General features: G+C 39.2%; 1 long non-coding RNA gene across 1 annotated transcript in view; it reads left to right on the top strand.

Annotated features, from left to right (window-relative positions):
* The first annotated feature begins 2,451 nt into the window (after positions 1–2,451).
* The window catches only part of LOC123619129 (uncharacterized), a 120,638-nt gene continuing 106,750 nt past the window's right edge, over positions 2,452–16,339 (top strand). Inside the window, exon 1 of the long non-coding RNA XR_006727669.2 lies at positions 2,452–2,916. This is a non-coding gene — a long non-coding RNA (uncharacterized LOC123619129). The remainder of the gene's footprint in view (positions 2,917–16,339) is intronic.

The raw sequence follows: 16,339 nt of genomic DNA on the forward strand, positions 1-16,339 counted from the left end.
TGTGTGTGTGTGTGTGTGTGTATACGACATCTTCTTTATCCAGTCATCTGTCGATGGACATTTAGGTTGCTTCCATATCTTGAATTATGTGAAGGAGGTCAAAAAACATAAACTTCCAGTTACATGATCAGTAAGTCCTGGTGATATGACATGATGACTGTAGTTAACAATACTGCAGTATATATTTGGAAGTTGCTAAGGGAGTAGATCTTAAAAGTTCTCATCACAAGGAAAAAACAGTTGTAAATAGGTGAGGTGATGGATGGTAACTAAACTTACGGTAGTAATCATTTTGCAATATCTATATATCAAATCATTATGTTGTAAAACTTAAACTTAGCGTTTTTTATGCTTTATGCTATTTTTTCTTTTTCTTTTTATTCTGAAATTTCATTATTTATTTAAATAATTTGCTGAGGTGAAATTCACAATCTAGAAATTAACCATTTTTAAATGGACAATTCAAAATATTATTGTTTTTTTTTTTAAATGGAGGTACTGGGGAATTGAACCCAGGATCTTGTGCATGTTAAGCACGTACTCTACCACTTGACCTATACTCCCCAACAATGACTGCTTTACTTTAGCCAGAACACTAGAAAAATCTGGACCAGCCCCTACCCACACCAGTGAAGGCTAAGTGGGGGGCCTAGAGTTCCATGCTCTCTAGGTTTTAATGAGGGTCCTCAAATCCCTCCCTGGGGTGGTATCCGAGATGGCTGAGTAGAGAGCTGAAACTTGCATCCCCACCAAGAAGTAATGAGCCCTCCCACCACCTCCCCACCTGCCTGCTACCCCTGCCCCGTGATGTCAGTAGGGAACCTGGGAGAGCCTGAACTTAAACCCTTCCCTGGCTATAATGAGGTGCCAGTCCCCTTCCCAGCTAGGGCAGTGTCTCCCCACCCTCTTCCCCTACCCCTGCAGTGTCAGTAATGAAGCACTCCTACCTTCCCTGCCAGGGACTCATCAGTGGAGGCAAAATAAATCCAAAGCAAGCACAAGGAAGGAAATAATGAAGAGCAAAAGTCAGTAAAATAGAAAGAAAAACAATAGAGGAAATATCCATGAACTGAATGGATGTTTCTTTGCAAAGATTAATTGCAAAGAAACCGCCAGCCTTGTAAGGTTAGCAGACTTACAAGAAAGAAAGACAACATAAATTAGCAACATCAGGAATGAAATGAGGCTATCACTCCAGACCTACAGTCATCAGATGGATAATAAGGGAATATTATACACCAGACATAAAAACCAGGGCAAGTAAAGAGCTCCCCTCCAAGAGATGCTGGCACGGGAGCAAGGGCGAGGGAGAGCGTGAGGATGGTGTCTCAGGAAAGGTTTACAGTCAGCCCTTAGGTGTGTGTTTAGAGAGAAGCCTGCCCCTCAGGCCGCAGCTGTGATGATAAGCTAATAGTCCTCGGTCACAGAAAGCCTGAGCCCCTGGATCTCTTGTCTTATGCTGGGTCCTGGGGCTGAGGGTAGCTGTTTAAGAACTCTTTCTTCATTGGTTACAGTCTTTTGGGATCCAGGGTCAAAAGCCCTGCTGGCCACCAGAGCCAGATGATACAGAGACATCCCTTGGCAGCAGCCACAACAATCAAGGCCCCCGACAAGCGCCTTTCTGGACGATACCCGTGGGCTGGAGCAAGGCAGAGGGAGAGCACAAACATTGCCTCCCCCAGCCTCCGTTTCGGAGAGCACCTCTGTGGGCCCCTGGGAGTGTGCCAAACCCACAGCCTGCCCCTCAGGCCAAAGCTCCTGGGCAAGCAAACAGGCCTCTTTCTCAGAAAGACGAGGGTGAGGGGGTTGTGTTCAGTCTGCTGTTCCTGCAGTGCCCTGAGCATGGCAGTCCAACAAGAACTTCTCTCTGATTGTTACCAGTCCGAGGAACGCAAGCCCACCTGGCCTCCAGAGCCAGGTGGTCGAGGGGCATCCCTGATTGGAATCCACAGACACTGCATCGCCAGAAGTATGCAGACCTAAAACCGAGCAAGGGCTCATGTGCCTGCGGCCAAACTCTGACAGCAGGGTGCCAAGCAAGGAAAACGGGCAGCTCAGGCTCAACAGACCTAATAAGGGAACTCGATTTTAGAGAGACTTATTTTCTGAGGCACCCCTCCGGGAGACGCCAGCACGCTGGAATGGGGCAGAAAAAGAATGCAAAGATGGTGCTCTTTCTGGCCGGAGTGAGCCACATGGGGAATGAAAAGTTGGCGCCCACCAAAACAGAAGAAAATAATTTTTTAAGTAAGAAAGATGGCACCCTCTGGCTTCAGCAAGGCAGAGGGAGAGGAGGAAGATGCCGCCCACCGGCTTCCGTCCCCGGAGAGTATCCAGCAGGCTCTTGTCCCTCAGCGCAAAGCAAATGACTTTCTTCCCCGTAAAGTCTGGGCACTTTTCAAAGGGCCGCTGCCGTGCTGGGCCCCGGGGCGGGTAACTCTGGGTTTGGCCCTTTAAGATCCGTTCCTCAGTTTGCCACACCCAGTGGGTCTTCTGCGCATGAGCCCAGTTGGTCTTCAAAGCCTTGTCTTTCGGCGGCTGGACTCTCAGGAAGCGGTCTTAGAAGGTGGCGTGTCCGTGTTGGGTACAAACCCTTGGCTCCGCAGGGACAAGCTCCAGGTTTTGAGGGCCCTCCCGGCCGTGCCGGGGGTGCGGTTTATGGTGAGAAAGTGTCTCAGCCTTTCTTACCTGCCCTGAAGTGGTTTCCCTGATGGGGAGGAGCCATTGCCCTAGTGTTTAGTTTGTTTTCCCCGGGGAAAGTGTTTCATATATAAGTGTAGACTTGGTGTATCCGTGGGAGTTCCTGCGTTCAGGCTCTTTTCCTACATGGACATGTTGAACCAGAACCTCCGAACAGCTTAAGAACAAAAGGAACCAGGGCGTCTGAATCAACAGGCCAAGAGGAACCAAGCAGAGGTGAGAGATGACGTGAATCTCCTTTTTTCAAATATTTATTTTCCTCTACTTGAATACTTAAAAAAAGTTTTATTGAGGTATAGTCAACATACAGTGTTATGTTCGTCTCTGGTGTACAGTGAGTGTGGTACTTGAGTACTTCTAATTCTTACAGAACACTCAGGGTGAAGCCATTTTGTTTCTACCGTCTTGACTTCCGTGCTCAGCTGAATCGATTTTGAGGCTGATTTAATTGTGTTTAATTGAGGCCATGTGGGGTGGGTTTCGTCGCTTGTGCGGAGGGAAGAGGGTTTATCACATGTCTAATACGGAGTAGAAGAATAGCCTTTATGGATCGTTGCAAGGAATATACCTGCCTTTCACAAAAACCATTCAGGTCTTTGTTTTGAAGAGATTACAAGTTTTCTTTCCCTGAATGTATATAACTCAGGCACAGAAACAGAAACTTCTTTTTCTTTCCCTTTGTGGTTACTAGCTTTTCGAACTTTTTGGTAACAGCAGAATTCAGGTTGGATTACAGGTGATCAAGAGAAATACTAAAAGAACTTAGGAAAATTGAGAAATCTAGGAGGTGTCATTATTTTTACTTGTCAGTCTTTGCTCACTCTCAACTAATATTATTTTCAAGCTGAAATAAAGTGAAAGATGTGATTATTGTAAAGATTTAGAAAATACTGAAGTGTCTAGAACCATTCTCATTTTCACCTTTAAACTCTGAGTGATATGCATATTAAGAGCAATTCCATGGTTTGGTGACTCAGCTGGTGGCTGGTCAGAAGTGATTGCCACGACTCACCTGTAAATTTCCTCTGACGTTTTCCGCTAGTTTTACTTAGATAGGATATGAGGAATATAAAGCAATAGAACTAAAATAGAATGGAAGGTAGCCAGGCTATTCTAGTGTAAGAATCAGCTCATTTACTGTGAATAGTATCTGAGAACATTTGCTTACATATTACTTCAAAAGCCAACATTGCATCACATATTGAATACATGGGACTAGTAACAGTAGTATAGGTTTTTAAAGAGCCTACAATAAATGTCTATGTTTCAATCAGAAAAATATATTGAAAATGTTTTATCTATAAAAGTATCTTGCAGAACCACATTTTTTCTCTATTTGCTCATTTCCGTATTAATCAGAGCCTTTGATGTATCAGCATATAGGATGTTTGAATGCATGAGTGAAAAACATGTTCAGGATGGGCAGAGAGATGGTTGAATTTGGGAGTGGCTTCCTAGGAAAATCATTTTGTCATTCAGGAATCAGAAATAGTCATGTTTCTAATATATTGCTATACTCAGACACAGACTAGGTATATCGACTTTGGAACCATGTTTCACATTTTACTGTCATTTGTTGTAACAATTATTGTAAAGATAAGATTTTTATTTCACCCTCACCCTTTCAAGTGTGTCCTGTGTACAGAATTAGAGTTTCCCAAGACAAGGCCTATTGGAAGGCATTGTTTGTTTCTCTGCTTTTTAGTAGAGGATTATTTTTTTTGCCAAACTGCAATAATACGTAATTTTTATGTATAGCCATGTCAAATAATGCAGTGAGTTTGTTACCTAAAATAATTAGTAAAATGTGAGACCTTTAGCTACAATTTGGGAGACCCGTCAAAGGACAGGACTATGTTTATTAGAATCATATAACCTTACACTTGTAAGAACTCCAGAGTTGTCTTTGGGTCCGGAGTGTTTGATTGTTGGATGACAGTTAATGTAGAAGTCCAAATCTCTGCGTCAATTTTTTACTAAAATAATCTCCAAACTTTAAAATAGATAATAAAGAAAGGCGAAATAACTTGTTATTTTATGAAGGAAAGAGAAATATGAGCGAACATTAATTGATCTCAAGTAAACTAGTGATATAAGTAGTTTCTACTTCCATTAAGGAAATGATGATTGTATAATTTGTGATCCACACTTGGGTAATTTTGCAAGTGAATGGGGCCTATTAACAATTAAACATGAAAAAATAGGCAAAAAGGAAGATGGATAGTGACCCTAAGAATGATTCATTCATTCACTAATTCAACAGGCACTCTGCTAAATACTTGGGGGGAAAAATGAAGAATACATTATCCTTATTCTCAAAAAGTTCAAGGCCGTGAGGGTGGAATGTATCTGTTTTTGTTATGAATTAAGATAAAACTTTTTAGGGAGCACAGAGGAGAGATTTCTATCTGTAGTGAGGATGCTGAAAGATGCTGTTAAGCCTTTAAAAATCCATAGGGTTGAGAATAATGAGCTCTCACTCCCTTTTGACAGCTGGGCATGCTATTTAAGTAGCCAATAGCAGACCTGAGGCTAAAGTATATGATCCCTGAGTTCCATTCTAAAACTTTCCATCCCACTCCATTACTCTTATAGGAGTTACCAGAGGGAAAGGGGCATAAGAAAATGCTCGAGATTTACTTTACGTGTCTCTAGAGACAAAAGATAACGTGAGGCTTCTTTGTGATTTAGTATCCTTGCACTGAAAGAGGAGGTCTCAAAACCCAAGTTAGTCACTTTTAACCTTAGCACTCAAACTATTATACATTTTGCTCTTTTAATGCTTTGAGATACCCAGTAGTTTCTTTATTTTTTTTCTTTATTTTTTCTTTTCTGTTTTTTAACTTTAATTTTTATTTTTTAGGAAGGCTTTCTGAGATAAGATTTTCCTTGCAAGTTGAATCTCATGATAGGAGGAATTGATCTGAGAAATTATTATACTCTGGGATGACTGGGCCTACACCACATTCTAAAGGGAATTTTATTGTGTCCAAGTATAGCATAAGCAGATCCTACTGTGTATACATATCAACTCAACCGAAGTCCATTTTGAAACTTTCTCAGATGTCGATGCTGTATTATATTCTGGAAACATACTTGTTATCTGGGTATGGTGCTAGTCAATAACATCTGGGCTGAGCCTGCCCACATGTAGACACACAGTTAGGCACACATTACATTGTCAAGCTTCTCTGCCATTTGTTACTTCTCCAGTGCTACTCATTTCGTTATTCATTTGTTTGATTTTTTGACTCAATTCACAACATAGGGTCATGAAATCAAACAAATAGGAGTATCTGAAACTTAATATCACTCCTTGTTTTGATTTTAGTCTGAAAATTATGTTTTTATGTGTTTATTTTGGAGATGAAATTTTAAAGATAGAAAATGGTAATTATAAGAAAAAGAGTAAAATGTGCTCTCTTTGAGGCAGAAAGTGCAGCACTTAGAACAAGACAATGGCCTCCATTCTCTGACTGACAGGTGGATATCACATTAGATGAAAATGATAAAGGATTTAGTGGACTGAAGAATCACTTCCTCTTGACAGTGCCCTGACCCTTGACCTCTGGCCTAACTCTTCTTGGCTTCACTAACACAGGGTAATTGTCACAGGTGTAGGATAAAAGACATCTCTACAGAAGCTACCAATGGTCCGAGATTTATTTCTTTTGATGGCCACACATGTACTGTTGAGATAAACCATAAGTTCTGACCTTCGCTGACCTGTAAGGACATGAACATTTACCCACAAGAAAGCAACATTCCAAATACAGGGAGCTTTCTTTACTCTTGGGCTTGAGGATCACGATCATAATAGGGAGGGTACATGCATCCAGGCAAACTGATGGTAAATATGTTATTGTCATTACCCGGAAAACATGTCACACACAGAATTGTGATACGGATCTAATAAAGGATGCTCTATCCACAACAGACTCCCTGAATTTTTCTAATTATTAGTAAACTCTTACTGTGTCATACACTGGAAGTGTGTCCTGTTCTGAAATGATTCTTTTGTGTTTATATGCTAATCACTTTCTTCAAAGGAAATCGGTTCTTTGAGTTTCATTTAAATGTTCTGAAGGTAGTAGCTTTAAGAGTACTTAGGGATGATGCAGTAACAATTGTGATTTCTTATGAAAGTGAACGCTTTCTCCTGTGTGAGAATGTATTGTATCCTCCTTTTTTAGCAACACGAGGAAGAAATTCAGAAAGCACAGTGAAGCACAATGAGTTATGCAAATCCATATTATAACCGGAGAATATTACAAGGGAAAACCAAACGACTATAAAGTGAAGTCAGTATAGTCACAGACCCATGATTTTAAAACCTGCATGAGAATGAACATTGCTGGTAAAATGAAAATGACTTCACATTTCATTAAAATGAAGTCAAAGCAGGAACCTGGCAGTGTTTTCAAAATGTTTTATCTTGAAGGAAACAGTCAACTTTTCAGACACTTGGCACAATAAAAAGGTGTATTTCATTCTCCTGTTTATTCAAAGGTGTAATACTAGAATCATCCCAATGTTTGTTACTCAATATGAAGAAAGCAGAACAATTTCCTCTCCATAATAGATGTCCAGGATCCAGTTTCTATTGAAAACTATGTAAAAGGTGTAAATCACCTTTAAATTCATTGAGGGTTCTTATTCAGGTCATAGGTCTTGCCCTTCAGCAGTTTTCTTACCCACAGCATGCTTTGATGATATAAAATTATTTGTAAGCTTTAGGTTAGTCAGTTGAAGAAAATGCAAGGATTGTGTTTATCTTAAAGTGATACTATAGGTAAACTACTTCAGTTGGTTCAGTAAAGGTGTAGCGAGACTCATCTGTTTCCAAAATATGACATTTTTTATTAAATCATGAAAGGAAGGGATTACAATCATGAGACTTATTGTCATGCATACTTGCTATAACAGTAATGCCTTCTTCCCAGACGACCATCTTTTCAAATGTGATGAGATCATCAGGTAACAGTGCAGGACATGAAGGCTTAGCACACTGTGTTGTTAGCACATTAAAAAAAGAAATTGCTGGGATAATTAACAACTACCTATTTGTCTGTGGGATGCATTCATTATGGCTCTACAAATTGGAGGTCTCCAAAATCTGTGCAATAAAATTTACTCTTTGTTCAGGAAGTTCCCCTTGGATTTGGGGAAAATTCTGGTTTGCTGTGTCTATTGTAATTGTGACAGGCAGTTGACATGTCTCATAGTCTAAATGTAGTGGCAAGCAGGGGGTGGCACAATGATGAAAAACTGCCATTCATTCTTGTGCAAAGGAAAGGTGTTTCTTAGCATATTCCAACCTATGTTCAGACTAGAGTTGGGTCTCTGGGGTTGAAGGTCAAATCTGTGAGGTCAAAGCTATTTCTTGTCAATCTTCGTTCACTAATGACACATGAATTGGAAATTAGAACAAAGTACGTAAAACGAATAGCCAGAAGGTGAGTGTCTGTTTTATTACTCAGAAGAGCTGGGAAATCTGGCCAATTGTTGCCCTATGTGGCTTGAATGACAGTTGTTAAGTTGAAAAAGGGACAGTGTGATGGGAATGCCACTTTAAATCTCAATTACCTCCTCCACTCCAATCAGCTTGGTAGAGCTTTAATGAAGTGCAATTCTCTGTCCTTTTCCTCATACTTCTATCTCTAGAATAAGCCTCACATTCAAGTTTGACAGCAGTACAATCAGTTTTCCATTCATCACTGGCCCTGTTTTAACCCTGCTGAAAAAGGGCCTAATGTACGTGGCAGTGATGGCAATTAGGCAGAAAAGTAATATTAGAAACAGACAAAAGCCTGAGTCTTTTAGCATTACAGGTGTTTTTTTTTTTTTTTGGTTTTTTTTTTTTTAGCCTGTTCTAGACATAAAGGAATAGGCAGTGTTGTTAAGTTCCCTTCTTCAGTCTTCTCTTAAGCTGAAAGTCCAACGATTTCAAGATTCAATTAATTAGAGACATGGCGAGCCAAAGAACAAGGTAAAAGCTAAGTTCTTTCTAACTGAAGACACACTTAGTAATTGGCCCCTTATTAAAATGGATATCTTCTGGGTGTATGTTTAATAAGGTTGATAAAAACTCGTCATTTCCTCATTAGGATAGCATGTGAATACACTGTGTGTGTAGAAAAGAAATCTTAAAGAGAACAAACAGGAAAATATCAATCTGTTCAATATAGGAATGTAAAACATAAAAATTGAAAACTTGAACTATAACTTTTAGAGATGAGGATATTAAATGCAGTGTGTGTGTGTGTGTGTGCGCGCGCGTGTGTGTGTGTGTGAATGAGTGGGTAAGCTGAATTTTTTTTTTAAGAGAAGTCTTGGCTCTTCAATCAGTTTATCTTGGGATGCAAAATATTTAAGCATTTGAATTTATAACCCGGATCAATGGTATTTACTGTGACTTTTTTTTAAAACCATAAAGATGGATGACACATTTAAATGGCTTTCTCATAGGAAAACAAATGCAAGCTTTCAAAATCTATACGTTCCTGTCTGCATGCGGAAGAACCCATGTGATAATCATGCCTGTATCTTTGCACAGAAAAGTCACTTGTATGTGTTTAGGTACACACACGTATTGTTTTATCTAATTGTATTTGTAAATACGCCCATGCTAGAGTGTGAATTCTTAGAAAAGATAAAAAGTTCGTAGATTTTGGTGCATGCGTCTGATTGTTATGTATGTTTTCCTAACGGTTCTTTTTATGCCAATTTTTAAAAATGTCAGCCAGGTTGGGGTGTTTTTTTGTTTGGTTTTGTTTGATAGATTCCACAGGAACATGTGGCATCGGGTGTAAGGATCTTGTTTAAGAGAATGGAGGCTTGGAGGGAGGAAAAAAAAAAAACACAGATGCAGCAATTAGGCGGCTCTTGCTGCTCATTGGGGAGGTGACACAAGTGGGTGATAGTGGCTTTCACCTCTCACACTCCCTTCTCTCCTGCCTGATTCCTGGAACAATCCCTGTCAGAAACACTCTTTGAAAAAGGCTGCATTAGACAATGGCTCTTCACCCTTATTTTACGCTCTGAGTAGTGGAGCAGAATGCTGTAAGGGGCTGAAAACAAGGCGTAATCTGAGAAAGACGCGCAGGCATTGTTATAACTGTGAAAACCAGAAGAGCCCCTTTCAGAGCCGTGACTGAAAGTGCTCGGAAGACCTTTAGTCCTTTGCACTCTCCCAATCACCAATTAGACAAACATTAACATCAATTAAGCTGTTATACGGCACAGGTTCCATATAATTACCTTAATGGGTTGACGCTTTCTTTAGCAGCAATTTCTTAAACAAACTTCATCTTTTGTGCAACAGGCTAAGAAAATTTTCAGCAGGGAGCATTTCCTTTTGTCAAGTTTTCTAAAGAGACAGCTGAATTGTTCTATTTAACAACAAACACCTTCACTAAGGACCCTCGTCTTGTCCCCGTTCCCACCATATTTGACTACTAGGCTCAAAGCTTATTAACCATCAGAGACAAAAAAACGGACTGGCCAGGGGAGCCCAGACACATGCAGGGCGGGCAATACACAAAGGACCAGTGAGTCTGGCACCGGTTTGCAAGCAGACCCTCGGAGAAAGCACCAATTGAATTAGTTGCCTATTTAGTATCCAAAGCGCCAGATCCGTCCTTACCAAAAGCACAAAGAAAATGAAATAGAAAAACAGGATCTTGCTCATAAAACAAGACAAATCTGTCTAATTTATTTTGTACCAGTAAGTGCTAATTAAATGCAAGCTACTCAGATTCTTCCTGTTCCTGCCTCACCTAATTCGCTTAGAATCACGACAATGCCAGTCTGATTTTTCCCCCTGTTTAACAAACATTCATTTGAAATGTACTCAAATACAGCTATAAAAATACAACCCTTATATCACTTCTATTTTTATTTTATATAAAGTCCATGTGTTTTTACTCTGTTGTGAAATTATTTGGGGGGGGAGGGAAAAAGCTCTTGGCAGAAACAAGTCCTTAAACTCTCCTTGTGCATCGTAAGGAATAAACAACTTGAGATGCATATAATGAACTATAATTGTTTCTCCCCCACCCCCCAGGGTTGGAGTAATGTATGTAACCAAATTTCACAGCAATTCATGAAAAGTCAGAAGCCTAACTCTTCTATCCACAGTTTTTAAAGCAGACCATAGTGAAAAAAAGAAAAAAAGAAACAAATATAAAATACACACTAAATACTTACACCAAACCAAAGTCTTTAAAATGCTTTTCCTGCCCCCACTCATCTCTCTCTCTCTCTCTTTTTTTTTGGGGGGGGGGTGGTTCTTTCACATTCCTACTGCTCATTTATTTTCACATACCTGACTATAACAATATCCTCGGAAACAGGCAATTCATTTTACATCTTTAAGGTCAGGGCTTGGGCTCCAAAGACAAGTGTTTGCTCCTTTTAGTCCTGCTCTTGTGAACTCTCAACACCTTTTTGGGTCAAAAGCTCAAGGCTACAAAATTAAAAGATGACAAATTTATGTTTAGATTTTTAACCTCAGGCCACTGTTGCCCATGACCAAAAGATTTTACAGGAAAGAATTCTAGAACAGAAGCATACACAGTTACAAAATGTTAGTTCTCAATTGTATCACCATGAATTAACATTTGAAAAAAGTTGCCTATATAAGAGATCAATTTATCTGCAAGCTCTAATCTGTAACATATTTACTGAAGAGCTTTATAATCATAAAATTCAGTTTACTCTTTCTTAAATTCTGCCTCAGTAAACCTGTTATTTACAGTGATGTTCTCCATTCCAATGTTTGTCTATTATTTATTAGAAATAGTTCTTTTTTACTCAGCTTGTAATTTTCATTCACACTGATTTGATTAGAAAATGTATTTTGAGTCTTCCTGGATGACGACCTTGGTGTCTGGTGACATCACTTCAAATATAATATTGTTTTATGCTACTTTCTTTATTGGTTATTGCTGTCTGCTTTAGCACAAATACAGCTACAAACTGGGAAAGTCACAAATAAATGTGGGAAGCCCAAGTAAAGAGTTTCCATCACTGAATTTTCTCACATTGCAGTTCAGCCACTCATGATACACTAGGAATGTGTAAGATTATATCAGGAGAGGCCTGATCATGGTAGATAACCTTAGAACATTTAATTTATAATTAAAGAAGCATTGATCTTAAAAAAAAAAAAAAAAACTAAACTATTCCTTTGTAAAGCACCACCTGAGAATTCTACAAATTTGTATCCTCCTTAAAACTTTTACGTGTGACAGATATAATTGGGTGTAATAAGGAGGGACAGGATGCCAGGTGGCAAAGTCACCTCTGTAATCACAAAGGAAATGTGTGCAGAGCCTGAGCTACCTTTTCCTAATTTCTAGTATTAGGAATGAGTCTGTGATGTATGAATGGATTTTTTTTTTCCATTCAACATACGAGGCAAAGATATGAATAAAGTAAACGTTCGCTTTTTTGACACCCATATCAAACTGAAAACACCTCAATCAACTGTTGGATGGATTTGGCATAATTATTGATACACTTTGCAGGATTTTAAGAGTGAGGATTCAGTGCTCACATACCGCATTGGAAATGAACACAACTTATCAAGTAGAGTTCTGACATGTGTGACTCTTAGTATCATTTTGGAAGTGAAATAACCTGTCAGATTGTAAAATGTGTTAACAACTGGATGGTTAAGTGGCAGGGACAGGAAGAGAGGACATGGGCTTGGTTTGAGATTCTGTTCTGGAGTAGAGTCCCCGACTGCCAGCAACAAAAGTTTTCCCCTGGGGGTTCTGAACAAAAATTCTATAGCAGAATAAATAAACTACTACACAGTTAGATTATCTTAACTAGCATCTGCAATCTTCCCTACAATAGCCATTTACTGATGTCTTTCCAAATACATTAGAAGTGGCAGAGGATTTATTTTGCCTTTGAAGAGTACTTATAACCCTTCACTCATTCAACAAATATTTAAGTTTTGACTATGAGCCAGGCATTCTTTTCTAAGTACATTATCAAAGTCAAATAGTACAAAATGCCTAACATCCTTTTATTGGAGATGTCTTAACTTTAAATGGATTAAAGCAACTTATATAGAAGGCATAGACCGAAAAAAAGTCTGCTTCTCTTAGACTTTATGCAGCTCTTCGTCCTGATTAATTTATGTCAGGTGCCTGATGCACAGTAGGTGCGTCAAATGTGGAGCTCTGTTAATATCTACATATTCCAACCCTAGTTGATTTTTTGGTGTGTGAAGTTGTCTAGCAGAAAGAAGTCCTCTGACCACGGCCATCGTTCATTTGTACTAGTCTCATTGCCATCTATGACAGTGGTTTATTTTAAGGGGCTATAATACATTTTTTGTTTGATTTCAAAATATGTTTTCCTTATTCTTCCCATCACTCACATTCCTTCTGGAAAAAAGTGGGAGGGCAGTGTATGTGGGGTAGGGTGGGTGGGTGGTATTGAGAGATGGCTCAGCATTTATTTTTGAAGTTAGAGCTTAAACGACTTGTGTATGTGTGTATATGTTACACTTCAGAATGAATTGGAATCTCCCAAAATGAGAGTTAGAGACTACAGCTCTTCAAGGGGAAAATAATAGAATCGGTAGCAATGAAACCTAGCCTAGAAACAGCTTCCTTTTTGAGGACAGGGAGTTGTTCAGCACCCATGTTGCTAAGTTTCCGTGGTCCTGAGCAGGACTCTGGGTACCACTGGGACCACTGCAGTAGTGAAGTGCTTCAGAGATTCAAGTATGGTTAAAACTGTGTTCCGAAGGAACTCAGAACCCAGGGCCTGGACTGCCACTGCAGGTTTATATCATATCTCTTGGCAATTTCCTGCTTCTTGAGGAAATTTTGGCCATCCATTAATGCTAAAAGTTGGTGGTTAAGTCCCTTTTTTCAACTATGAGGAACCATAATACCTGTGATTCGTAATTACTTAAAAAATAGGTAATCATTACGTGCAGTGGACCGAAAGGGAGATACAGCCTAGGAACACTCACTTAAGGGCAAAAAGTAATTTCATTCCAAAATTGATCCCCTTGATTTCAAGTAAATTTCAGTCAGTATATTTATATTCCCATCTATATCCATCTTCATGAGCTCTCTATTGTCTACCTATCAGTTTCTTGGATTATTATAGTAAAAATGTACCCTCTATTAAAATTCATACAGGAAAAATGTACTCTCAATTAAACATAATGGCAGATTGTACTCATTAAGTGATATGTACAAACCCACACCTTGACGAGTAGAAAGAAGTGGTGTTACTACTGAGATATTTGGAATTGCTAATATAATTCTGGCACTTCCAGTATTCTGAATATACATAGATATAAAAGGGCAAGTCCTTAGAACCTCTGGGAAGGAGGGAAGCATTTTCATTCAGAATGTCGAGGATAAAATGAATAGGCAAAGTCTGCCGTAAACGTACAAAAATCTCCTTGGAAATTCCCTGCCCCCTCTCCCCCAGAGTATTTCACAGTTGACATTAGTGAAAGGAAGGTTCTTATTGCAAAGGGTGTTTTTTTTCAAGCTGTCTATATGTGCACATCATTTCTGTGATCCCCAAATCACATACATTTTATAAGCCTTTCACTTTTACCCAGGCTCTTCAGTAGAAGCTATATTGTGTAACATACCCTCAGTATGTTAGATTTGGAATGCACTTCCAGCGTTTAACCTAATTTTTCCATATTTTACTTTCAGCTGTGTTCGTCTTTCTATTCTGAGTAAGAATGCAATGAAAACCTGGTGAATTGTATTTTTAATACTTCAGAATTGTGCGTCATCTTTCTAATGTAGTATTTAAAACCCAAACACAACTGCAGTCAGTTCATCGACAATCAGTCCTGGATGGTTTTGTGCTTTATTTCCAAAATGCAAACATGTTTCTGCTCTCAGATGAAGTATTGCCAATGTGCCAAGTATTCGTTCATCCTCATGAAATTAAAAAAAAAAAAAAAAAAGTCTTCATAACCCAGTTCTTTAAAGGTCCTATATAATGTTGGGCTTTTGGATTTTAGGGGTGGGGAAAGTTCATCTGATTGATTGGCTTCCCGTTTAGTTAACTTGATAGGGCCTAAATTCCTCAGAGTTTCTAAAGCTACCCTGTCGTGTGTGATCTTTTTAATGGTTCAGCCTGGTTAACAAACACTATTTCCGCATTGTGCATCCCTGTCTATAGGAGAGGCCAAAGCCTTTCATTCAAACTCTGGAAAGTTTCCTCATCATTTGCAGGTGGCGGGGTAAACAGGGAAGAAGATTAGGGGTGTGTCGTGGGCCATGTCATTCCCCAGTGCCCCTCCTCCTCCCTTTATGATGAAAGAGTGACAAGAGAAGACTAGGGGACTTGGGGAGGGTTAGTGCAGAGAGTGTGGACCAGGGTGGCGTGAGTAAGGAAGATGAAAATAATGGAGAAAGTGAAATGAGGGAATACTGGGAAATACGGTAAGAAAAATAGGTACAACCAAAAGGGCTCGGTAGCCTCTGTATCCACAGCTTGTTTGTTTTGCTTTTGACAAGGTGTTATGAAAAATGTGCATGAGGTCAATTAGAGGTATCCCAAATTTTAAAAAGGAAAGAAAGAAGGGGAAAAATCTCCTTTCCTTTCTAACCCCCTGCCCTTGTTATTTTGGTACAGTGCCTCAGGAAAGGATTATGACACAGTGGCCTTGCTTTTTATAAATGCATCATCTTTTCTTATATAAATATTAAGTACATTTGACTTTTTGGGTGTCACACAATTAGCAAATTAGCTGTTCACTTAGAGTATTCATCTAGGTTTTATAATACTTTCCCCACCTTAATTTTAGAATATTACTTGCAAAGGGAAAAATTGCCCTCTTTTTTATTGCACTCATTGAAATCCCTTCTCCTAATGCTAGGCTATGGGGTTAACAGTGGCAGTTAGTTCTGTCATCAGAATATCAGCACTTTGAATGGAATTTTGAAAATTACAGAGACCGTGTGGGCCTTATAGCAGAATCAACCATTCTCTCTATGCGATAAATGCACTCTCATTTTGAAGCTTATGCATTCCCTTTAATATAGCCCCCTTCCAGTTTAACTGATTGCGTGTATTACAAGTGTGAGGCAGAAATTAGAAACTTCCTTGAAGGTTTCAGATTTTGTGCGCACTATTTGAGAAGTTGAATAACTTTTTTCTGTTTTTTATATATGAGATTTAGTGAATTGAGCTTATGTTTTAAGAAGTAAAATAAACTGTTCAACTTCCATGGGTAAGCATGAAATACAATATCCATGTCCAAGAGAATCCAGCGGTATGATTAAGGGCTTTCAATTCCACATTTAAAGTATCCTAATTCTTTCTAATACAGTATACTTCCCAAATGCAGTATTCCAAGCATGACATTCAGAGAGGCCCAGATGCTGTGTGGCAACTCTCTGGAACAGCCATGTTGAAAATTTGCCAAAGGGCTGTCATCTCTGTAGTCTTTGACTAATGAATCTTGGGTTATTTGAAGTTGAAGTAGAGGCCATTTTATTTTAGTCCATTTCTTCTACACTTTGTCATGATTTGCCCATTGGGAAAAAAAAGTATCTATTCTCCAGCAAATCCCAGAGCAGATCCAAGGGCTCCGCCAGAGAGAGTCAGCCTTCTGTTGCTAGCGGCTAGGGGG

The sequence above is a fragment of the Camelus bactrianus genome, chromosome 6 (genome assembly GCF_048773025.1).
Source record: "Camelus bactrianus isolate YW-2024 breed Bactrian camel chromosome 6, ASM4877302v1, whole genome shotgun sequence".
NCBI classification, from domain to species: Eukaryota; Metazoa; Chordata; class Mammalia; order Artiodactyla; family Camelidae; genus Camelus; species Camelus bactrianus.